This window comes from Panthera pardus, unplaced genomic scaffold, assembly GCF_024362965.1.
Source record: "Panthera pardus isolate Hobbes unplaced genomic scaffold, ASM2436296v1 HiC_scaffold_12, whole genome shotgun sequence".
Classification (NCBI taxonomy): Eukaryota; Metazoa; Chordata; class Mammalia; order Carnivora; family Felidae; genus Panthera; species Panthera pardus.
In genome coordinates, this window is record NW_026526677.1 from 89892845 (window position 1) to 89919378 (window position 26534).

General features: G+C 42.6%; 1 long non-coding RNA gene across 1 annotated transcript; it reads left to right on the top strand.

The window, feature by feature from the left end:
• Positions 1-179: 179 nt before the first annotated feature.
• Positions 180-4132, top strand: LOC109250359 (uncharacterized). The gene is made up of 3 exons (XR_002073001.2): positions 180-2684; positions 3036-3145; positions 3523-4132. It is a non-coding gene; the product is annotated as an uncharacterized LOC109250359 (long non-coding RNA).
• Positions 4133-26534: the final 22402 nt, after the last annotated feature.

Below are 26534 nucleotides of genomic sequence, written 5' to 3' on the forward strand. Positions count from 1 at the left end.
AACCCTGGGCTGGATGTGCCAAAGGCGCGTTGCTGGCGAGGGCAGATGGAGGCTTCCAGAGACCAGCTCTCAGCAATGTTGGTGCAGCTGTGAGGCTGGACTGAGGGAGTGAGGGAGCGTTGGGTGACTCAGGTAGAGGCAGCAAGGTTTCAAACCAGACACTGATCCCAAATGAAACGTTCTCCTTTGTCCCATTCTGACTGGACCTTTTTTTTTTTTTTCTTTCTCTTTTTAGGGTGTCACCCAGGAAATACACTGCTGTGTTCTTTTGAAATAAATGATGCTAACATCTCATTTTTGTGTGGTGATTGACAGTGTTTAAGGCAGTTGTGTTTCCACGGTTGAAATTTATCCTTCAACCAGCTGTTTGAGGTAAGTACGGTATGGTCTTTATTTGAGAGATGGGGAAACTGAGGCCCCGAGAGCAATGTCCTAGGCCAGTGTTGTATCAGTGAGTAATTATTGACTGAGACCAATCAGGACTTCTTCCCACATCATGCTGTGGTGTTCATCTATCCTCCTTTCTCAAAGATCCTGCTCTCCTTGACAAAATTAGTTAATTAATCTGGTCCTTTATGCTTATAGAGTGTCTGCTACATGCCATGTATTAGTAAAGCATCAAATACAACATGCAACCACCCTGTCCTCATGGTACTGAAATTCTGAGAGGTGATTAGTACATGCATGTGAAATTTCAGGTGCAGGTAAGAACACTGGCGAAAAGTTCAGCAGGGTTGGAGGTGGGGGAGAGCCTCTGTTTTATGCAGGGTGAGCCGAGAAAGCCTGCCAAGAAGTCGCCATGGGATCAGAGCCCGAGAGAAGTGAGGAAGCCCCTGGGGTGGTTCTAGGGCACCTGCCGGACGACAGCACAGACCACAGTACATGCCCCTCAGCTCTCCAAGGTAGGTGTCATTACCCCCGGGAGAGATAAAAACCCTCAGAGCCGCTTGCTCAAGTCCCACAGCTATCAGGAGGGGAAAGAGGGTGCGGACCAAGGTCTGTCTTCAAAGCTCTGCTCCTAACCACCGTCAGTTTCAGGCAGGAAATCTTAACAGGTGGGGAGATATTTGGGGCAGGTCCTCTGCACTCAGATTCCTTGGAAAACACTTGGTGTTTGCCAATGCCACCGACGTGATGTCACCAAGGCACATACTGGCATAATAAAAACTGGCCTGCTTTTATTATTTGACTTAGTTTTTATTTCATGTTTATATTTCCTAGTGGGCAACCGACCAGAGCCCAGCGATTACAGTCAACGTCACGTGCCTTATAGTGAGAGAGACTGGGCTAGGGATAATCATTCTTTAAATGTCACCGTATGCCAGGCACTGTTAAGTGCTTTATATCTAGTATCTCACTTAATTTTCACAAACAGCCTGTGAAACAGATACTAGCTTTATCTTCATTTGAGAGATGATGAACTTGAGTTGAGGATCCGGTAAATGTTACATTACTGAGACGTGTCTGATTTACATTCAACTCACCTCTTAACACCATAAACCGGGCTCTCGAGCCCTAAGGAATGGGTACAGCAAATCTTGAGTGTCAAGGGCTGATGGAGAGGAGGCCTAAGGGGAGAAAGGCAGGGAGACTGTGCGTCTGCTTTGTTGGGGGTCACGTATTTATCCAATACACCCAAATGGAGTAAATTGGGACTGGTTGGGAGTGAAACCTTTTTTCTCCAGAACTGCACTCTAGAATTATGAAGAGCAATTCATCAATCCAGGAAGAATGCAGGGCAAACCCCTGTGACACTTGACATTTGATTTTTAAATGTCCACCTTTTGGGGGGGAGGGGTATTAAAATATGGGCTTATTGGTAACCCATGAGAATATCAAGAACAAGGGTGAAGACAATGAAAACATCCCTAATCTTCCTACTCAGAGACAACCACCATCGCCATTCTGATAGCTCAGTGTTCTAGCTTCTGTGTAAGCCTCCTTAAAACATGTACTTTAGTCGAAACAGTTCTTTACATAGAATGGTGCAAGATCACCTCTTTCTTGTGAATTGAGCTGTACCCCCGTCCCCAGCTGCACACGCACAGAAACAGCTCTGGCTCAGGCTGCAGCGCCCTCCTTTTCCCTTTTGCTTATCACCTTGAGTTCCACAGGAGTGTGTGGTAAATCCAGGCCCCAACTGGGCCCTGCTGTCTCTGGAAGGATTTCAGCTGACCCTGAGCTCTGGCACAGCCAAAGGGCATCCGCCTCTGCTACCGAGCCATACATTTCCCCTGACAGGAGCTCCTCTTAGACCTCCCTAGACAGCAGACATCGCGAGCAGACAGCAAGATTCACGGCTGTCTGGCTTCTCCCTGTCCTCCCCCAGATGGGCTGAAGCCAGATGACAGAGCATGAGACCCGAGGAGGAACAGCCTGGGGGTCGATGGCACGCCAAGCAGAAGTGGACAATATCTGGTCCCAGCTCACGCCTTGGCTTAATCGCAACCACATGAGCAAACTCAGGGCTGCACAGCACAGTTGTAATTGGAATAGAGTGTCCTCTGGGAGACTGTTGGGGATGAAGCTGTTCACCGCATGAGACGACGCACTGCTCCAGATATCATCCATTTACCGACGATTGTAACGGTGGCTAATGTTTACTGCGTGCCTATCGTGCCCCCGGCACAGCGTTCGATACCCTGGGAGGATCACCTCATTAGTTCTCATAACACATCGCACAGGTAGGTATGATTGCGCTCCTCATCTTGGACACGAAGATGTGGAAGGCTCAGAGAGAGTCGGTAGGGTGTCCAAGGTCACCGAGCTGGTATGTGATGGAGCTGTGGCTTGAAACAAAGCAGTTTTACTGTAGATCCTAGGCCTCTCACTTAGGTTTGATTTCATTCATTCACTCACTCATTTAATTGTCCACTCACTCACTCATTTAATCATTCATTCATTCACTCATTCACTCACTCATTTAATCCATCATTCATTCGTTCACTAAGTATGCTAATTCAAGCCACGATCCTCTCTCACCTAGACAGCAGGTGGTAATAACTTCCTACGTGTTGCCTCTCTCTAACACAGAGAGTTTCCACCTTGCCTGCATCTTGGAATGACCTGGGAAAGTTTTACTACTGCAGGTACCTGGTCCCAGAGCTACTAATTTAACTCATCTGAGATGTGGTCCACTCATAAGGTAAGAGAGATATATATGTATAAGCTCTAAACATGTCCCTCTTGTGCTAACAATATATTCCTGGAGAAAGGCCCAGGCTCTTAACGTGGCTATATTACACGGCTCTTTGGCATGTGGCCCCTCCCTCCTTAGCAGACCCCTTTTATACAGCTCTTTCTCTCACTCAGCACATTGCCTCTCTGGCTTTCTTGACTTCTGGGAACGTTCATGCTTCTTTCTGCCTTAGGGTCTTTACATGCCGATCACAATTCTCTTCCCCGTCTGTCTGGTTGCCTCCTTCTTGTTCTTCTGGTCTTAACTTGATACAGCTGATCACAAAAATGACCATAATTCTCCACCCCTCCTCTAGCTGCACTTTTTGCCATGTGACTTTGCAGCTCTTTCCATTGAAAGCCGGATTCTCTTTTCCTGCCCTTTGAATCTGAGGTGGCCATGCAACCTGCCTTGATCGATAGAATCCTGCAGAAGAAATGTTGTGCCAGTTCTGAGCCTGAGCCTTGCAGGCTTCTGCTTGCTATCCTGGAACCCCACCATCACCACGTGAATGACCCTGGTCTGCCCTCCTGGAGGATCATAGCTGAGGCCATCCCAGACCAACCAACCTGGCCCACAAACTCACGAGGAAGCCTGGCTGAGATCAGAGCCCGGGCCAGACCCACAGGACCTTTCAGTTGATCTACAGACTTGTGGGCAATGATAAATGGTGGTTATTTTAAGCCACTAACTTTGGGTTGATTTGTTATGCAACAGTAGGTAGCTGATACACTTCAATATAATTTCCTATTTCTCTTTGAGCCTAAATCGGGTTCTCCCTTTATCCACTCTCATAGAACCTTATACTTGTCAATTGTATAATGGATGACAATGCTTATCAGAACTAAAAATTGTGTAAATAATACTTTTTTCTCTCTCTGATTAGAGTTTAAGCCCCATGAGATCAGAGACCACATTTGATTCGCTCCCTGAAATATTCCTACCATCTGGCATTATTTTATACACGGTATATGTATATGATATATACATATATATGATCTTAACCAAGAGGCCGAGAAGTGATACACATGGTAAATGCTAAATAAATACTTGTCAGAAGACAAACGCAAGGATGAATTCATATGCTCACTAAACATGTCCTAAGTACTTTCTCCATTTTGGGTACCATGCAAGATGTTAAAGATATCAAAATGAATAAGGCATAGTCTTTGTTCTTAAGGAAATTCACGGTTTAAAAGCTGGGACATGAACATGTAAATAAAAATTGTAGGCCACGTTAATAAATGTAATTGAGGGTGTTTAGCGTGTTGATAAGAGCAGGATAGATCAGTGGGTTGAATAAATCTGGAGAAAAGAAGTTCCTGGAAAATGGTTTATGGAGTAAATATTCTAAATGATGATTCTACACCTGACGAGTGTGTGGCAATGGGCGTTCAAAGGCCATAAGTGGTATTGCCATTGGAAATAGGACTTTTCAGAATGATTAACGGAGCTTGCTAAATTTCCATACAAGCCAAAATGCAAACTTCCCTTGAATTACATAACAGTGGCATTTATGGAAAACTCAAAACACATAAAACCATGTTTTAAAACTGTATGAAAATGAGATCCTTGGTGTTTATATGTAAATGCAATTAAGTATTAGGCTCAGATACTTACAAATAGGTTTTCGCCCATATGACTGCAGGGGCATTTGAAAAGTATCTGGAATGTGGGGTAATTTTTCGTTGCATGGTCATGTCCTATACATTCCGTGATCGGCATCTGTGGCCATTGCCCACTAAATGGCAGTAACATCCCCTCTCGATATTGTGACAGCCGCAAATTCACTTCAAATTTCCGAGACTGTTTTACCAACGTGGAGCTACATCTGCACTGAACTACTCAGGTAAAAAAAAAAAAATTACTTTGAGAAATTAGCGTTAACGTTTTATGGAACAGTGTTATTTAAAAAACGTACGCTATCTATGCACATGTTCTCACACTTCCAAATTACTTGGGTATTGTGGCAAAAGATGAGTCAACACTTTCTTGAGGGAGAAAGAAAGAATCCACTCCATTTCTCTCTCGGGAAGCAAATAACCTTACCATCTGAGCTGTTCACCGAAGCATGTGGACTGGAAGTCCAGCATACCTGTATTTCCACAGCACTGGGGGACAACTGGCTAAAAACTCACTTCGTGGTTCTGAGTCAACAACAGCACAAAAACATGTAAAAATTGCCTGGGGACTTATCTTGAAGAGAGCAATTCCATATTAATTTTTACAGATTAGTGAAGAATCCTAGTTGGTATATGTTTGTAAGCATTTCACAAATCATTTTAAAAGGTATATAATCAATGAGCCGATATTTGAGTACCTACAGTATGTGAAATCACTGTCCTAGCCATTCTGAGAATCCAAAGAATCCTACTAAGTGTTTCTGATCTTTAAGGAACCGAAAAATCTAAATTTGGTAATAGGATATAATCATGCAAAATTTATGGAAACACAAGCTGCAAATACCTAATGAGTGGTACAGAACCCAAGGGCTTTAGAAGTTCAAGGGCAAAGAGAATTGGAATGACCAAGGAAGTTTCCCCAGAGGCTGGAGCAGGCCCTAAAGATAGATATGAGCCAAATAAGAAAATTAGGGAGGGCATTCCAGTGGAAGCGATGGCATGGGAAAAGAAAGGAGTCATACAATATGAATGTCATATTCTAGAAATTATGAGTAGACTCATCTGGCCAGAGTCACACTAGGTAGTAGCTAATAAGGTACATTTGTAAATTAGAGCCAGATAGCTAAGCATCTTTAATACCACACTAAGATATCAGAATTGGTGTTCTAAGGAAAGAGGGGTTATTAAACATTTTGATCAGGAATTATTTAGGTATTGGGAGAAACCCTTTCTTTTTCTCCCCTCACTTATATTTCATTGTGAATAAACCTCTAGTGCAGAAATACTTCTGACCTCATAATCCCCTAATTCAATTCTCCCACCCCCGCCGGGAGAGGGGAATTACTTTTCTGATTGAGAATTTGAGAGATAAATCTGACTTTTACAGGGATAGGTCCACATGGAGAGACCTGCGTCCAAATGTGCTTGTGATGGGGTAAGCCAAGCCTGCCTAATTCAGAATCAGGTGCTAGCATTCCCTTTTTTTTTCTTTTATTTTTAATGTTTTTATTTATTTTTGAGACAGAGAGAGACAGAGCACGAGCAGGGGAGAGGCAGAGAGAGAGGGAGACATAGAATCCGAAGCAGGCTCCAGGCTCTGAGCTGTCAGCACACAGCCTGACGCTGGGCTTGAACTCACAGACTGTGAGATCATGACCTGAGCTGAAGTCGGATGCTCAACCGACTGAGCCACCCAGGCGCCCCCAGATGCTAGCATTCTTAATTGACTACAAACCTTGGTTGCATTCTCCCAAATAGATTTTATCTGGATTAAAAGTGACATGCTGATCGCTACTTTCTGACTCCTGTGTTTTTTTTTGTTTTTTGTTTTGTATTAATTCTAACTTGGGTGAAGATGGTTGGTGCTTATTAGCCTCTACCTCATGGATAAAATCTCCATTTAAACAGACAGAGAGGAAAAGCCTCACCAATTCAAAGACCCTAAAAACGATTCACCAATGAAAGCTTGTATCTGATAAACTTTAGACTTAGCAATTAGGTTGGCACTGGAATAGTCAAGGTCCTAGGGCAGCAAAGGGAGAAATTTCAGGATGCCTGAGATCAGGTGTTAACCCATTATGGCCCACCTGGTCACATCAGGCCCATCCCCTGTTTTTCTAAATAAAGTTTTTTTGGAACACAACCATATTTATTCATTTGCATATAATCCATGGCTGCTGTAGAATTTAGATACACTGACCATTATGTTAATTTAGATCTATTCATTAACACTGAGTAGTTATAACAGAGACTATATGCTCTGCAAACCCTCAAATTGCTTCTGATTTCAGAATGGTCATTGAGAATCAGACGCCATTTATACATGTTTAATTTTAGTTTGCAAAAGCAGAGTCTACCACATTGAAAATTTGAGGTATATTATGAAGGGAAAGGAAAGGTCTTACTCATTATTTCTATCAGAGTACTGAATGTTAAGAGATAATCTTCCAAATAACCATAACTAACCTCATCAATTCATTCTGTCCATGAAGTTCATTCTTGGGCTGCTAGATGTTGGATTCAGTCTGCGTTCTTGAATGCATCTGCTCTTGAACGAAAAACACTTTAGGTTTTAAGCTCTGAAGCCCACACTTGGGATTTTCTACTCTGAAATTGCACTACTGAACAGTGGAATCCTTTGCATGAGGCTCTGAGATTGTCGTTTGTTGAACACATAAGAAAAGGCTGTGAGCCTTCAGGTAAGCAGAAAATATTTGTGGATGAAATTAAAGTGATCATAGCTTGTGTCCGTAATTTATTACAGTCATCAATAATAGCCAAATGGAGGCTATTACAGTCATCAATAATAGCCAAATGCAAACTTTTCTATTGGAGGAGAATACATAGCTATTTCATAAGGGTTTGACAAATGTTTCTCCTGAAGATAAGAACATATTGTAGAGAGTGAAGACATTAATAGATCTCCAAGTACTTTTAATTCATAAAGTGTACAATCTCCGAAACATTTATATTAGTGACATTTTGCCTACGTAAAATTATCCTTTGATTTAACAACTCTCCCCCTGCAGCTCCGGAAATATCACCGAGCTAATTAAAAAGTACAGACCATACCGAGTATACCTAGCCAGTTCTAGTATTTGCCTTTGTATTAGATGAAAGGATAAATCTTCGTGATTGTCCAGGACTTTCTGGGAAATCTCCAAAATAATTTGATATGTCAACTTGCTTAAGCCAAGGTGTCCAGCTAAACGGTCAGACGCTGTTCTGGATGTGTCTGTGGGGATGTGTTTGTCTGGCTGAGATTAACATTTAAATGGTGGATTTTGAGCAAAGCAGATTGCTGTCTATAATGTGGGTGGGCCACAACTAATCGGTTGGAGGCTTGACTGGAACAAAGGGCTGACCTCTCTGGAGCAACAGGGAATTCTGTCAGCAGATAGCTTTTGGATTTGAACTGCAGTTCTTCCCTGGGTCTCCAGCCTGCTGGCTCCCGTTCCTGTTGTTCTTGACGGACAAGAACACATTTCATCATTATGCAAACACTGTCTCTGCTACTATGGCCTTAATTACCCATGTTAACTATAACTTGCAACTAAATCACTTCTACTTTTATTGGAAAAAAACTGGGAAGTAGATGGTTGATAATTATCTGTTCATTTGCAAGCATTTTAGCAGACTTGCAAAGGCATAACATGGTACCACTTCCTATAGCCACTTTTGTCTTTCTGAAATGGTAAAAATGAATATATTCGATAATGTGACTTGGAGGTTTATTCACTCCACACCATATAAAAGAAACAAAGGTGTATAAATTATGATATATGGTATGATCAATGTTTTAGCAGTCTCTCTTACTTAGAAATTACCCAGGTATATGAAAAATAGCCATCAATTAATTTAATATCAGTCTTAGTTAACAAAGAACCTTGGCAGTTATTTTTAAGTTGAAACATTATAGAACATGTTACAACTTTGTAGACGTTATATTTTAATTTAGTTGAACACATAGTGTTACAATTTTCATAAATGTAATTAATGTAGGCGAAATATTGGCTTATTTGATCAGTAAGCCAATGAAAGAACTTTAGGAAGATCAGAATAACTAGTTTCTTCATGAAAAATAATCCAAGCCTTATAAAAATAAAATATATGCTTATATTATACTTAATACCAGTAAAACTAGGGTTTAATAGTATGGATGTTTTCAGATAAAAAGACCAAACCAGCATGGATTCACCTTAATTACATAAATTTGGATTTTTACATAAAAATGTTTTTGAGCTAGCAATTTCCATAAGAAGGAATTTTTATTCCTATAAAAATAAAAGTATGAGGTGTTTCCTTTCTTCATTTTCTAGGAAAATATTCCTAATTCTGGAAAAAGATTTGCATAGACACTTACTGTTCTCTCTAAACTAATTAAAATACATCTCCTTTAATTTAAAGTACTTTATGTTTGGGGCGCCTGGGTGGCTCAGTGGGTTAAGTGTCCGACTTCAGCTCAGGTCCCGATCTCACGGTTTGTGAGTTCGAGCCCCGCATCAAGCTCTGTGCTGATGGCTCTGAGCCTGGAGCCTGCTTCGGATTCTGTGTCTCCTTCTCTCTCTGGCCCTCCCCCAACTTGTGCTCTGTCTTTCTCTGACTCTTAAAAATAAATAAATGTAAAAATAAATAAAAAAATAAAGTACTTTATGTTCTAATTTCTTAATATACTTAAGAGGCAGAAAAATAGTTCACATTTACACACTGAGAGATAAAGACTTTCCACACTTACAGATGCAGCTTTACAACTTCAGCCATAGGTCAAAGTAACCACAAAAACTCACCAGACTAGATCTCAAAGATTTATTCTCCTTCTCAGAGGGCATATAGTATTTATCTGAGCTCATAAGTAGACAGGAAGACAAAAGTTAATAAACCAGAATCTCTACTGTGTCCCACCTTAGAATAGATCCCCGTCGTTCAAGAGAGATCATCAAAGGGTCAGATGATAAGGCTGGGTTGCCAACCAGTGCTGACATTTTTGGGGAAGAACTTCTCAGCCATGCACAAGTCCGAGGCAGAACCAAGCTTGGTTAATGACGGTAGCAAAAACAGAAACACAGAATTAAATTAAAAAGAAAAAAAAAAAAGACTAGGAAAAGAGTCAGGGCAGGATAAGACATAGTGTCACTAGAGACAAGACTTACTATAAGAACCAAGAAAAGACCTTCTTGGGCTTAATCTGTGAAATGGACAATTACAGTTTAATTGGCTCTGTGGGCATCTCATTGGGCCCTCCCAACTGTTAAAGAACAATTGTCAAGAAGTTAAAAACCTGACTCTCATTCAAATAGAGAAGGACTGCTTTGCAAACTTTATCCATGTTTATTCATTATTGAGGGAACCGTTAAGAATGTGCACTTGGTTCAGAGAAGACAGCTTTGAGGATCTAGGTATTTTATAGGCATTAAAAAGAAGGAACGTTAGCATAAGATTGCTAGAATAGATACCAAATTGGTTAATGTCCTACAGGGCAGTAAAACTGTAACCTTTGGGATTAACTTCTTCATCAGACAGAAATATTCTCATTAACGCAAACTTTACAATGTCTGGGTTCTAATCAAATTGTAATAGTAAAGTCAAAAGTAAACAAATTCCCCAAGAAATGAAATCATCCTTGGGTTGGCCTATTAAACAAAGCTTCTGTATGATATTGAAAGAAAATACCGCCCTCCCCTTTGATTTTTTCCAGGGTTTGGACAAGTTTTCCTACTATTTTATCGCCCCTGTTCTGTTTGTATGACTCAAAGGTTTTGATTTTGCAAAGTATTCCAGTTCCTTTTGAATTTCCTGAGCTGGCTTGATCCCCAGAGATTAAGCATTATAGATATAAGTATTTAAATTTCTCTTCTAGCCTTTGAGTTTTTAATATTTCCATTGATGATTATAATAATTCCAATAACAATTCCACTTTATTCTCTATCATCCCAAGATAATGGTATGTTCTTTTCATAATAAAGACTCTGCTTCTTTTTCATTTGTTTATGTAAACAATCTATTCTTTTCTGGAAGAAGCTTAGGACTCTGAAATTTATGACCTTCTATCAGTAGCTGATCTAGGACAAACTTCACTGGTTTAAAAATTTAAAGCTAGCATCTCACATAATAATGTGCTGTCGCACAAATGCAAGGTAGCTACCTTCAAAGTTTAAAATCTAGACCGACTTTCTGGACTGAGCAGCCAACATTGCCCTGCAGTGTCCCTTCCTCAATCTGGCCCCAGCAACTCTCTGTTCTACCACAATGCCCAAAGGGGTGGATAAGCAGGACTCTTTCCTTTGATCAAATCCGTGCCAGAATCAGCACAGCTTGTACACATTTACCAAGCACCACCTCCCCTCCATTTGTTTGGCATTTTGCTAAGGTCTGTGGGTGCTAAGACAAGCTACTCACCTGCAGACAAAACTACCGTAAACTACAGTGACTTACAAAGGTCAAAATCCCATATGCTTTACTTCTAAAGCCTAAGGCCGAAATTCGCCTTCACAAGTTGCTCTAGTTAAAAGCCAACCACACAACTATGAAAACCAACCCCATGGCAGAAGGTCAGAACCTCACAATACCCATGGTTGCTAAAATCTATGGCCTGAAGCCTTCAATCAAGGACCCATTGAAGCCCTAATCTACAGCTACTAGTTTTCCAAATCACAATCCTTGTTTATTTCTGAACATTTCCAACCCAATAAACAAGATGTTGGGGTTCACAGGGAAAGTAAATAGCTTCCCATTTTTTCTTGCTCCAGTTTAGACATGAAGTCTATGGAGCAGTTTAGACACGCTGCCTATGGAGTCAACAGGCTGCAGATTAATGCAATGGCTTTATTATTAAAGAAGCAGTTGGATGGGGCGCCTGGGTGGCTTGGTTGGTTTGGCGTCCGACTTCGGCTCAGGTCACGATCTCGCGGTCCGTGAGTTCGAGCCCCGCGTCGGGCTCTGTGCGGACAGCTCAGAGCGTGGAGCCTGTTTCAGATTCTGTGTCTCCCTCTCTCTCTGCCCCTCCTCTGTTCATGCTCTGTCTCTCTCTGTCTCAAAAATAAATAAATGAAAAAAAAGAAGCAGTTGGAGAACATGGCTTAGGTGTGAGGGTCCTATGGTCTTGCTAGAGAGTCTCTGCATTGTATGAACCCTTCCTCCTCCCACTGCCCTCAAACAGAAGGCTGAGTTTATAGAAATTGCATTGGTGGCCGAGGGAGCATGAGTGGGGTATGCCGGACTACATAGCTGAGGTATACCTGCGTAAGTTACTCTTCTGGAGAATGAAGGAGAGAAAGGAAGGTGGGAATGTCCCCTAATAGCTCATGAAGTCCAACATGAGGCACAGGGAACTAGACCCCATTTTTTAGACCAGGACCTTGGAACAAAGAACATTTCTTAGATCAGGACCTTAGGACGGGCCCTGGGATCCTTGCATTTCCCATTCATGCATTATTCGTTCCTTTTGTTCATTCAAAAATACTGATATTTTACTACGTGCTCCACATTGTACTAGAAACTGGAAAACAACAATAAATAAGACTTGCCTGGCTCCAGCTCTCATAAAATTCCCAACCTAATGTGAAAAACAGAAATTGAACAAATGCTTACCCACATCAGGATTGCCAAAATGCAAGAAAACACCGGGCTCTCAGGGACTTTTCTTTTGAAAATGAAAGAAAATCCAAATCAAAGTGGCTTAAGCAAAAAAAAAAAAAAAAAAAAAAAAAAAAAAAAGGGGGGGGGGGTGTTATTTGCTCACATAATTGGAAAGTTGAAATCTGTAGGCCTATCTGGCAATAGGGGTTCCAAAGCCATCTGAATCTGTTTATCTTTCTCCATCTCACAGCTCTGTTCCTACTGTGTAGATGCCATTTTCAGAAAGTTTGTAGATACAGTAGCTTTACATCTCAACTTTAAGCCCAGTGGAAAACAGTGAGAATCTTTTTTCCAGCATTCTCAGATAAATATCTAATCCGGTAATAAACCCACCTCTACACCAATCTTTTTTGGCTTAGGCCTAGACTCCATAGATCCCCGCCAGAAGGAGACTGTGGTCTGTGAGTGAGGGGTGCGTGGTTCCCCAGAAATGATGGAATAGGCTTATTATTGGAAAATTGAATGGGTACAGGAGCACAAAAGCCACAGATATTCACTATGACTGACTTAGTCTGGGGACAACACAGAAGGTTTCTTTTTGGGAGACATGGTGTTTGTGATCTGAAAGATGCGTAGAAGCTGGATATGTTTGAGAGAAGGTGAAAAGCATTCCAGTTGAGGGAACAGCATATGAAAGCTTGCTAAGGGGTGTGGTAGGGCAGAACATGGTGAACTTCAGGCCAGTATGATTAAAAATAAAAATAATAACAAAGATGGGAGGGACAGGAGAGTAGGTTGGAAATTCAGTAGGTATCAGATTATATCGGGCATTGTAGGTCATAGTAAAGCCTTTATCGTTTCTACTTTAATGTAGCTATATGGATCAAGAGATGGGAGATTAAAGAAATTTACCAGGGTGACTAGAGTGTTCCACACGCAACATTCCTTTACAATCTCGAGGATCTGCCTGATTTGTAAAATGTGCTTCAAATGTAGGTATATCTAATATTTCTTGAAATAAGTGGTCCGTTAGCTGGGCATTAGAAATTATCGTGCTCACTGGAGATGTTTGATGTAATGGAATTTAGTAGGAATGGAAAGTGACGTGCTATCTAGAGAGAAAGTATTCTCTTATTCTCATTGTTCTCTTATGATTTAGACTCACATATCCTTCAAGTCACTTTTTTTTTTTTTAATCTTTCAGTGGTTGGAACTGGAGCCATTCTTAGCAATAAACAGCTAAGCATTATATCAAAAGCAGAAGAATGAGCGTACAATATCTCAACATAGACATAATCTCACCCAACTTGAGGTGCGGGGGTGCTGAGTCATAGGGTGAGTGCTCAGCTCCATTCCCCTTGGAGATTGAGGTGTCTTGAAGACAGAAAAATCTTGGAAAACAGAAGGCCAGAGAAATATCAACCAGAGAATTCTCTCCAGATGGCGGCCAGTTCTTTCACCTTACCACTCTCCAGATTATTAAAAGATCAAAAGCTACTGAGGAGATAAGGGGACACTTCACGAAACTTTGCTGCAACACTGTAGTGACAAAGCGAATGACTTGAAAAATATCTGTTGGAACAAAAGCCTCCCTTCCAAGGGAAACGGAAGAATCAGAAAGAGGTGTTCCAGAGACAGTCTGGAAGGAGATTAAATCACGGAGTGGGTCCTCTTGTGCAGTCGTTTGACGATATCTTCCTAAGCTTTCGTTACTGGAACAATGGCAGAAAAAATTAGGAGTCGGTGCCGAAATCGGTAGAATCTGCCATTGCTTTGGGGACAAGTTGTAGTTCTGGGACGTGACGGATGTTAAGGAAACTTGCTGTGGTAATCATTTGCAACATATACACATAACAAATCATTATGGCGTCAGCTTAAACTGATTCAATGCTATATGTCAATTATATCTCAATGAAACTGGGGAACACAGAAAAGTAGGATGTGTCGTCAAATGAAAAAAAAGAAACCTGTTTATGCCTGATGTGTGCAGCTGCTGATTCAAAAATACAGGAAATGTTGGACTAAGAAAAAAAAAAAAAGGAAGAATGGAATTTAATGGATAGAAGTCTCTCACAGGTAGGGAGATGTCGAATGGAGTTTCAGTTTCCTGGAATCAAAAGTGCAGAAAATGTGTGGAGATCTTAGAGACCTTAAAGACGTATTGGAGAGCTCTCCTAGTACTGAGCCACCCCGAGAGAAAAATAGAGATGATCCTCGCCCCTCGGGCTTATCAGAATGTTTCTGGCAAAGAAGCCACGGATGGCTTCAGAGTTTAGGGATGTGTGCAAATGTGCCTTGGTTTGGGGACAGGCGCATCTGAATGCATACAGGGCGTCTCTTTACTTCTTGTGGTAAGGCCATCCTTCCCTGGACTTGCAAACCAAATAAAAGAATGATTTTAGTATGGAGTCAATTGTTTCAAATTTGGCTAGAAGAAGAAGAGGCTGAAAAACACTGGGCTGAGCTGAGAGGAAATCAGGCTGTGATCCTTTTGAATTTGGGCAAATTTTGGAGCTTTAATACTGCACCCCTTTGGACAATTTCTATCTGATATATCATCACTGGCCTGGGACTGGTTTCAGAAGAGATTTGTAAGCATTCTGTGGGCTAACAGAGTTGAAAAATTGTGTCAGCCAATCTTGTAAGCACGAGTGCTTCTTTTCAAGATTTCTTTTTGGGATCCACAATGCCATGCAAATGACCAGCACTGGTCCCTTAGTTATTTGGGGTCAGATGAAATCTGGCAGAGCTGTAATACGCTTTGGTTTTGCAAATTTGATGATTGCACAACTTGAGGAATGGATCACAGTTCCCTCTTAAAGAATGGCTTTCTCAGCATACGGGAACCACAAAAAACTTAGGAAGATCTTGAAGCAAACCAGCTGGCAGGAGCCAAACTCCTAGGAATAATACAGTGAGTCGCCAGGAGTTCTCCTTACCACAAGCAAGGGTGTATATACCACAAGCTCATATAAGCTAATTTACAGTGTTGCTAATCTTTCTTCTACCTCTTCTCAGCCTTGCTCCAAACCAGGAGATTTGCTCTTTGGCTGCTGGGTTCTGGAAACCTAGTTTCCCACCATTCTTTTTGTCTTTATCTTCGGAAGAGATTGAAAGAGGCAGACAGAGGCAGTGAGCGCAGCAGTGAGAACTGTTTACATCTGCCTAAGTGTATGGGAAGGGCACTGTTCACTTACTAGAACGATTGCTCAGAAACAGAATAGGGGATGTGGGACAGAGGTGATGGGAAAGCCATGGGCGGGGAAGGAAGGGTGACACGTGTGGGGTCCTCTGGTCACAGTTAAGGAGGGGAGCGCTGTTTTCAGAGCTCAGCCTGCATTGAGGTTGCCTGTATAACATACAAGGTTACCCTTTTTGTCCTGTCCACATCAACAAATTCTTCTTGTGGCCTCTCTCTCTTTGTCCTTTCTTCTTTCTTTTGCCGCTTGTTTAGCTAATCATAAATTTCTCCAGAACCTTCCCCTCGGATCTTTTACCTTTCTTCTTTCTTTTCCCACCACTGCCCCAGACGAAGACAAGGGGTGTTTGGAGGTGATTGGATGAACAAGCAGTGGGGATCACGATCAGGGTGGGGGGAGGATACGGAACCTAGTTATGAAATAGGAGCCACTGGCGGCTTTGTGTGTGGTGAACAGCATCAACTTTCCATTCCTTTCTTTTTATCTTTTTGCCCGTCCACCTTGTTTCCATTACAGTCTTAAATTCGGGTGGTGGTTTATTGGATAAGTATGTTTCTTTTCTTACCCTTGGAGGCACAGGAACTTCTCTCTGCAGAGGAGTAACAAATTATTCACATAAGACAACAGGCTTAGGCATCTCAAGGTGTGTGTTTTTACATGTTCATTAACATAGCGAATGTCTCTGCTAATACATCTGTGTGAATATGGTGTCGCGTGCAGTTGGACAGATTCTTCCAGCTTCCGTTGCTTTCCCTATCCCTTCCTTCAGAAGTAGGTACCATTTCATGGCCTGCTGAGCCAAGGCATGCCGGGAAATCCAGTGCCTTGGTCAACGATGGTTTGAAGAAATAGTGAGCGAGGCAGCTCTCTCCTCTTCTCACAGAGCTCCCTGGTTTCTGAAAGAACAGTAAAGACTCTTCATTTTACAGAAAGGGAAACTGAGGACCAGGTAAGAGAAGGGACTTGCCCAGGACTCTTATTTATGGTAGAATTGGGACCAGCACTTAGATCCCAGACTTCTTGTCTAGCGGCCTGTTTAGTCAACAGCAAAGTACTCAGGGGCCCTCCTCCGTCCCTCTCTTCGAACCCTGGAGCTAGGAGCGGGGGCAGACTTGGTAGCTTTGCCCTCAGTTGTTTCCTTCACTTCTCAGGCTCCTCCGCTTTGACACCAGAGACTTTTGCAATCTCTTCTCCTTGTTTCCTGAGATTCCTGATTCACAGTCCAGGCTAACACCAGAGAATTCCTTCCCAGGGGCAGCCGGGGCATGTCAGCAGTTTTTATCTTCTCTGGGACCGAAATGGCAGGACCTCAGAACCCTCGCTTCTTAAGACTCAGCTCAATCTCCACCTGACTCAGCAGAGGTTTCTGGAATCTCCCTCCCGTGCGCCGACCAACTCTCAGGTCGGCACTAACCAGAAGCAGTAGTCGCCTCTCTGTTTCTGTAATGAGAACACCAAAAAAGCTGACGATGACCATTGAGAAAGAAAATGCACAACACGTAAACACAGCATTCTCTGCTCTATAAATAACCCTAATTAAAATGAAAACACCCGCACAGTCTCATCTTTTTATTTTTTCTGTTGGACATCATGGGAGGTCCCTGCAGCAGAACCGCTGTGGCTTGCCAACAATAACCAGGCTCCGAGAAAGAGAAATTTCTCTGCTTCTCCAATTTTTCTCGTTAACTCGAATCTGATCCTTTTCTGAGGCTTACTGCTGGTCCTTCTCTGTTTCCCCCTACTGTCTTTTAAGTTGACTTTTAGAGCCCCCATCTGACTCTGTATTGCCTCCTAAAGTTCCAGGCATTATCCAGTTGATTTATGAAAGCCGTTCAGCAGGGCTTAATTCATCACGCAATTAAAATAGTGCCATGAGGGTTTTCCCTTGGAGAGAGGAGTTGTGGCTCTTCCAATCTCATTTTTTACAAAAGGGACCAGATAACGTTAGACACAGTGCAGAAGTCTTTTTCGCTTAGAAACCAGTGGGAGTAGGAGGGGTGGCTCATCTGCCTGGGGGTGGGGGTGGGGGTGGGGGGGCCTTACAGAGGGGGTTCTGGAGTGGCGAGTGGAGTCTCTGTGCACAGAAGGGGCAGGGCTGCCCAGCCCAACAGCCCAACAGCAAGCTGACTGCGTGTGTAGAGCTTTACCAAGGTCCCTGCCCAGGCCCTCCCCTGTGTCTCCTGAAAGGGGGGACTTGCGGTTTTCACATCCTGCAGGGATTCTGGGGAGGGGGGCACACTAACATGGCTCTGGGGCCCAGGGTGGGGAAGGCAGTGAGAGAAGGGGTCTGGAACCAGAGAAGTCACAGAATCACCCAGCTTAAAATACGAGCTTATGAAAATTTGAACCCCCAAATCATTGTCATGCAACGCCTAGTTCTGTAAACAAAAGAAACAGATCCCGAGAAGGTTTACTCACTCAAGTTCGCGCGGAGAGTCCGCGGGGGAGCTGAAAAGGGCCATAAATGAAGAGATCCTAGATGGTCTCTGCAGAATCACACTCTGCATCTGTACATCTCATGCCAACTTTAGCTCTCCAAACACTCCCCCGCAGTTAGGCCACAGCTATTTATCGAGTGTAAATATTTAGTGCCCCTCCATGCTTCCAAGCATCCTGCGAATAACTCTATCATTTTCCTAATGACATTGAACGCATCTGTTTCCAACTGGGTCTTCTGCTTGGTTGTAAAGATTGGAACCAGGTGACACTCCTGTTCACATTGCTGGTGCCTATGTTTGCCGAACTGCACCCATTGTTTTTCAGACCAAACTCCGTTCTAGATGCTTAAGAAGATGTAAAGGAAAGAAAGTATATTCCCTTTTATTCCAGCAGCTTGTGGCCTACTGGGAGGTATAAGGAATGTATGTCTGATCCGTTTATCCTCTTATACAAGAGCGTCTTCAAAACTTTTTTTTTGTAATTTTTTTAATGTTTATTTATTTTTGAGAGAGAGGGAGAGACAGAGCATGAGCAGGGGAGGGGCAGAGAGAGAGGGAGACACAGAATCCGAAGTAGGCTCCAGGCTCTGAGCTGTCAGCACAGACCCCGACGCGGGACTTGAACTCACGGACCTCGAGATCATGACCTGAGCGGAAGTTGGACACTCAGACGACTGAGCCGCCCAGGTGCCCCGCATCTTCAAAACTATTAAATAAATCTATTAAATAAAATTCAGAAATATCAGCATCACATCCAAAGTGAGCATTTTCTTGGGCCTATCATCCACTTAATGCCCCTCCTCAGTCACCTACAAGTATTTCAAATTCATGGACAATTTCAGGTGCCCTGGGAAGTCCTATCGTTCCCCAACCGGACTCACTTTCTGTCTGGAGTGGCCTCTTCCCCACAGCCCGTGTTGAAATCCACCTTATCCTTCAATATCCAATTCAAGTGCTGCTACTTCCGGGTCACTTTCATCCAGGGCCAGCTTTGAAAGACCTTCAGCATGTGTCTGTGTCTTTCTCATGACCCTTATCTCCGGGCCTTTTGTATCCCGGTGGCTGATTGTGTAATGTGAACGGCACATCTGGTTCCTTCCCCAGCCTTGATATTCCTCATCTCTAACTAATTTATAATTCGGTAACTGTCAGTGCCCAACTAGGAGGGCAAATAAATGCTCAGTTCGCACTGGGGGAATGGATAAATCAATCTCCCTTAGTAGACTGGAGTTACTGTAGGACGGGGATTTTGTCTCGCCTTTGCAACCCTACCACATCTAGCACGAGGTCTTTCTTCCAGTAGTATGGGCTTAGTGCATGTTGGTTGTCTGAAATAATGATGGGTAATTCCGAAGTAGCGTGTCAAAGTGCAAAAGTATAGGGTGTTTTTTGAAGGCACTGGACTAAGAAGACGACTTAAGCAATAGGACCTGTGTTCCCTTGGGAAAGTACTTCTGAGCCAGAGTATGGGTTGGGGGTGTGTAGACAGAAGGAGGGTGCAAGGTAGAGAGGATCAGAAAATCACCAACAAGGGGTGCCTGGGTGGCCCAGTGGGTTGAGCGTCTGACTCTTGATTTTGACTCAGGTCATGATCCCAGGGTCGTGGGATCGAGCCCCATGTTGGGCTCTGTACTGAGAGTGGAGCCTGCTTAAGATTTTCGCTCTCTCCCTCTGTCCCTCTGCCCCCTCACCCGCTCATGCTTTCTTGCAGTCTAAAATAAAAGTAAATAAATAAAAATTTTTAAAAAAGGAAGTCACCAATAAGGAGAAACCGGGCCTTTATATTCTAAACAAAGGGCCCAGGCCCATCAATGTCATGTACATTGTTGACATGTTCATTCTTCAGAGGGTGGGAAAGTAGTGGAAAGATACTGGTTTGGGCATCAGAAGACCTTCGGCAAGTTGCTTATTTACTTTGAACCTCCATTTTCTCATCTTTAGGAGCCTCCTGGGGAGATCAAATGAAAGTATGTACAGATTTAAATTTGAGCTGTTACTCTTTTGACGTTTGAAGCAGCTTCTGGCATTTCTCTTCTGTGGCTTCTCCTCCACTGAGTGTATTTCTGCCTTGTTTGTGCCTGCTCTCCGGACACAGGAATTTTATTTACTAGTGAAAGGAATATCTGCAGGTCCCTGTGCTAGCTGCTGGTGTTCCTTCCTGAAATTCTTAAGTAAATAATCATGGGTCTAGTTATAAAATTGTTCTTGACAACATTATTTATAATAGCTGGGAACCAGATGTAATCTACTAAATACCTAGATACAGAGGACTAAATAAAATATAAAACACCCATATAATAAAACATCATTCAATATCAATTTCAGTCAACTTGTGAGTCAAGAAAATGATACCTGTGTGCATTTATTTAATTTTTAGAGAATTACTGAGCATCTTTTTGTTTACTGACTCCATGTGTTTGTATATTTGTTGTCTGTCTTCGTGCGCAAAGATAAGTCAGTATAGATTTCATCACCCAGTAAACACAATTTTGAGGGTGAAAATTGACGCTATTAATAATATTATAGGAAAACAAGCAATATGTTCTGATTTCCAGGTCAACATTAGGGACATTTGGTGGCCTTTACAAACGAAGACTTCCTGTTTTCTTTTTCTGTGTTCCTTATTCTTCTCAAGGGCTCACAAATTTTTTTTTTTTTAAATGTAATGACTTTAGATTAACAGAGAAGTTGCAAAGATCATACAGAGAAGTCCCATATACCCCTCACCCAGTTTGTCCGAATGCTAACCATCTACTATTATCATGGTACATTTGTCAAAACTAAAAACTAACATTGGTGTGCAGCTATTAACAAATCTCACATAGTAATTAAATTTTAAGTTTCTTTCTTCTTTCTTTCTTTCTTTCTTTCTTTCTTTCTTTCTTTCTTTCTTTCTCTTTCTTTCTCTCTTTCTTTCTTTCTTTCTTTCTTTCTTTCTTTCTTTCTTTCACACCAATGGCCTTTTTCTCATCCAGGGCCTGATCCAAGACTCCGCATTGCATTTAATCATCATGTCCCCTTTGGTCCTCTATGGTTTGTGATAGTTTTCTCCCCCTTATCCTTCACGATCCTAGTAGTTCTGAGTAGTACTGACCAGGAAATTTGGGTTTGTCTGCTGTTTTTCTCATGATTAGACTGGGGCATGCATTTGGGGGAAGAATACGATAAAGAATACATATTGGGGGGCACACGCTAGCAATATGTCTTACCTCTGGGGAAGTTAACCTGGATTAGTTGGTGAAGGCAGTGTTTGCCAGGTTTTTCCAGTTACCACACCTTTTAAAAATGGAATTTCAACTCAGTGAGAGAAAACTGATTGGGTTGGTGTTTCTTAGGCTTCATTGATTTGCAAAATGTAAGGTCTGTAAGCCCCAGAGGGAAGACTGAGGCTAAAATTCCTTCAGAGCCCAAACCCCTCCCTGACAATCGTAACCTATGGCTTCTGAAGTTTAATCTATTCTCTGAAAGGTGGTTCTATTACAGGGTTAGGAGGAAAAGGCTGTACACAGGGGCTGGTCCGGGACATTTGGGCAGGTATAGGCAAGAGTTCCATTATGATACAGTTCAAATATAATCCAGACTTAATTTTCTTAAACAAATACCTTCTCACCATCCTGAGATTCACCCCAGGGTGGAGGTTGGGGGAGAATTAGAGGCAAGCAGTAGAGGGTGCATTTTCTATAAAGAATTAAAGACAATCATGAAGCTCACTATAAGTCAATCTGCTTTTTTATTATCACCGTGCACTGGCAATTCTAAACACTATGAGTGTTGTGATACTCCTTCTCACAGTGTAGACACCTTCTACCGCCCTCTCCTGTGGCATGTCACCGACCATTCCAGATTAAGAAGAGTTTGGATGGAGAGCTCCAGCAATCTTAAGGCTTCTTAAAGGCAGCATTGGCATACTGGTCAAATGCCTGAGCTCATCCAGTGTCGGCCATTTCTTAGTCTTGTGACTTTAGTAGGTTACTTATGCTAAATATTTCCTCATCGGTAAAGGGGAGCTAATTTAACACAGGGGAGGAGGGAGAAGTGAGTTAATCTGTGTAAAGGGTTTAATGCATATTGCAGAATTCAATAATTAAAGGAACACTTCCTCCTGGTAACTATATTGGAGTATGTCAACTTTGAGGTTAGGAAATCTTTGTCAGTCTAATGCTCTCTGGCCTCCAAAATGTTTTTGGCTTTCAAAAGCGCATATCATACTTCTAGGAAGCAACCGAATTCTGGGCAACACTGGCTGGGAAGTTTGGTTTTCTGGGTCTTCTGGTCCAGCCCCAATATGTCTAGCTTCCTAAAAAGATTAAATTTACTAAAGGCATTTCAAAAGCACTGAGACATAGGAAACACAAAACGTAAGGAGCCCCTGGGGTCATGGGTTGGGAGGTAGCAACCCAAGGAAGAATCCTACAAGGATGAATGGTGAAGCCAAGCCTGAGGTCAAGGGGGACTCTTTGCTGGCCTAGCAGGGGGCAGCGGGAGGGTGGGGTTTGCATACAGGCCACACTCAGGTTGTTTTATTTCCAACATCGTTATTACTATTTGTGATTCAGTGCACATCCCATGAACAGAGCCAACCAAGGCTTGGAGATCATAAATCCACCTTTAGCATGGACCAAAGAGCCTGGAAGCTTGGTAGTCAGCAGTGTTTCTAAGGCTAACCCAGTTCACAGGTGAACGCTGCACAGATTGGGGACAGTTGAGTAAACTTGTCTGGTAGAGCAAAGGGCACAAATGCCTCTTTCCATTTTCATCCAGAAGTGAACTGGAGCCCCATAAATCAAGAGTCAAATGCCATGCAGGTTCAGGCTGGAAAGGCCATGTGGGGTCACTTGCCTTTCCACCTCTTCCTCCTGTCACCATTGACCGGTGCAAGGAACACCTTGCACTCTTGCTGGAGCTATGAAAACCACCACTCAGCCTCCCTAAAGTAAAAACACTTTTAGATCATCTGCAATACCCCTCCTCCCCCCCGCCACCCCTGAGATGAATTTGTTCTTCAAAAAAAACCCCAGCATATTTTGGAGTCTGCAATGAATCCCTTGTGGCCTTCTCATCCCCTGTGAGGACCCTTCCCCCCCAGGAAAACACTACTCTGAGATTAGTACTTGAAAAGATGACTTAACACTTTGTCATTCTAGATACCCACAGAACTTGTACCACATAAATTGAAAGAATTTTCAAGGGGAAAGATATGTTGGCCTTCTCTGAGTGAATTTTTTGGTCAGTGATTCTAGATTTCTGTAAGCTTTCTATTTAACCCACTTTATTTCTTTGCTGATTTTCTGCCATGCGGAGTCTGTAAGATTGGGGCACCTGATAGAGTAACTTCCATGTAAAAACAGAAGAAAAATTGTTCAAAGAATAAGTCCGTATGTATGGTATCAGCCTTTTGGGGTCTCAGTTGAATTTGGAGGCGTATGTGTTTTGTTGACTTAGCTTTGTGACGTTAGCAGGCAAACTGAGGCTATTTCATGAGAAAGGTCCTTAAATCCCTATTTAAATGGAATGAAAAGGAGGTAAAAAAATTATATCTAAATTCTCTCTCTGAAATGTTTAAGAAATGTACTTTTCTCTCCTTTTGCTGTAACATACATCGCTACCCCATTATTTTGGTCATCAGGCATCTCAGTAAACCAAATAGAAAGCAATTCCAACAAACTGATAATGCCAATTTTATCGTTGTCTCTGTTGGAGTTACGCAGGGAGTACAGGATGGGGGATCAGCGAAAGAAGCAACCCAGAAAAAGTAAGAAGAAAGAAAATAAATTCCCATATGTAGGTGGAGAAATCGAAGAAAGTGAATTCCCTTGTAAAACCTGAAGAACATGAAATTTTGTGAACATGACTTGATTGTGCTAGAATCTGCGATCCCCCTCTTCTTCATCGCTGATTACAGGAGTGTCCTCTACAGTCTGTGGAAGGTTCCTCCCTGATGCCTGGGTTGCCTGGGCAGGGCACAGTGAGGTTGTGTGGCTTCCTGCCCGGCAGACAGAGATCCAAAGCTGTGTGTGGCCTGACTTAGAGACCACTCCACTGAGTCAGACCAATAGAGAAAATGCAGTCAACTCTTGTTGCAAACTATGGGGAACGATGCAGAAGCCAGGAAAGTGCTATTTATTGTCAAGTTCAGTACCCCCTGCCATCCACGTGACTTCTGAAATGGAGAGAGTCACAGTCTTCAGGCTGGAATCAGAAGGATTTTTAAACATTTTTTAATTTAAAAAAAATGTTTATTTATTTAGTTTGAAAGAGGGGGAAGGAACAGAGAGAGAGGGAGGGACAGAGAATCCTAAGCAGGCTCTGTGCCATCAGCCCAGAGCCCGATGTGGGGCTGGATCTCACAATCCATGAGATTGTGACCTGAGCCGAAATCAAGAGTATGATGCTTAACCAATTGAGCCTCCCGGGCATCCCCCAGAGGGATTTTTCATGAGAGAACCTTCGAGAATGTTCTTGCTCAGCAGAGCTGGTAGGAGACACTGGTCAAGCCTAGTCCTATCCTTCTCCACTTAACAGATTTGTTGGGCTTTTTTTTTTTTTTTGCTTGACGATTAACTTTTTCAAAAGGAGTGAAGAAGAAGAATATGTTAGGGCAGATGTGCCTCTTTCCCTCTCAAGAAACATTCCTGGGCAGCTAGTAATGCAGGTGAGAAGCCAGGTGATTGCAGTAGTCAGGTGGATGGGCTTTGGGGTTCACCAATCTGTGTGTAAGTTCTATTTCGCCCTTAAAATCGGAATGAGTTTGGAAAACTTATTTTTTTTAATGTTTTTAATGTTTATTTATTTTTGAGAGAGAGACAGAGTGCGAGTGGGGGAAGAGCAGAGAGAGAGGCAGACACAGAATCCGAAGCAGGCTCTAGGCTCTGAGCTGTCAGCACAGAGTCTGACGTGGGGCTCGAATCCACGACCGTGAGATCGTGACTGGAGCCGAAGTGGGACACTTAACTGACTGAGCCACCCAGGAGCCCCTTGGGCAACTTATTAATTTCAGTAAGTTTGGGTTTTCTCATCCATGAATCGGGATATTGGTAAACTTAACACCCACCGAAAGGGTTGTAAAAATGAAATGAAATAATGCATGTTGGGCACAAAATGCATTAGCGTTCATCGTCACAAATAGGACACCAAGGTAGAGCTGCTCTTGCCTTATGGTTTGCAAATACTTTAGCTGAGGTTGAGATTTGACATTTATAACTAGGGTCTGCATCTGCTCACTCAGTGCAGGAGAGAGCTGCACCAGGGTGCACGTGTGGTCCTCAGACTGGCTAAAAATGTGGCGTCGACCTCTCTGGGAGGCCCCAGACTTGTTTCTCAGGCACTTCTCATTGTGTGGTTTGTTGCCGCTGGTTAGCAGTGAAAATAGGGCCTATTTCCAATTCAGATAAATACCTTCGCATAATAACAGGGTTTACAAACTTTAGCTGAGGGTTTCGTATGAGTCAGCAGAGAGATGTGATATCAAAACTGGCAAAGTAAACTCAGATCATAATGATGGACATCTGAGAAGTAGAACAAGGGAATGATGTCCTTGCTATGTTCCATGCTGGTCAGAACTCCTTGTGACTATTATAATTTCTTCTCCTTCTCCTTCTCTTTTCCTTCTCCTTCTCTTTTCCTTCTCCTTTTTCTTTTCCTTCTCCTTCTCCTTCTTCTTCTTCTCCTTCTCCTTCCCTTTCCCCTTCCTCTCCCCCTTCCCCTCCTCCTCCTCTTCCCCCTTCTTTTTTTTTTCAGAGAGAGAGAGAGAGAAAGAGAGAGAGAGAGAGAGAGAGAGAGAGAAAGAGTGTGCACAAGTGGAGGAGGGGTGGAGAGAGAGAGAGAGAGAGAATCTTGAGGAGGCTCATGCTCAACTCATCTGGAAGCCAGATGCAGGGCTCGATCCCATGACTATGCGATCATGACCTGAGCCGAAACCAAGAGTAGGACACTCAACTGACTAAGCCTCCCAGACACCCCTCTAACTATTTCTGAGTGTTGTGCTTTAAAAAGGAACATGGAGCCAAACCATAAGAGACTCTTAAAAACTGAGAACAATCTGAGGGTTGATGGCGGGGGGGAGGGAGGGGAGGGTGGGTGATGGGTATTGAGGAGGCCACCTGTTGGGATGAGCACTGGGTGTTGTATGGAAACTAATTTGACAATAAATTTCATGTTAAAAATAATAATAATAATAATAAAACAAATAAATAAATAAAAAGGAACATGGACAAACCAGCACAAGTTCAGAAATTTGGAACCAGTGTAGCAAAGAGTGTCGGAACTATATAACTAGAAATAAAGGAAATGGACAAAGCTAAGAGAGACACTACCATTGTCTTCAAGTATTTACAAGGGAGAATACTTAAGCACATTTTCCCCTTAAAAAGAGGATCCAGAGGATTGTAAGTAGTCCAATGGGAAGAAGTTTAACCAACTTTTGGCTTAATGTAAGGAAAGGAAAGTCCATCAGGGTAGGGGATTTTTGGGTTTGTTTGTTTACGGCTTTTCTCTAGGGTCTAAACTAGGGCTTGGGCATTTA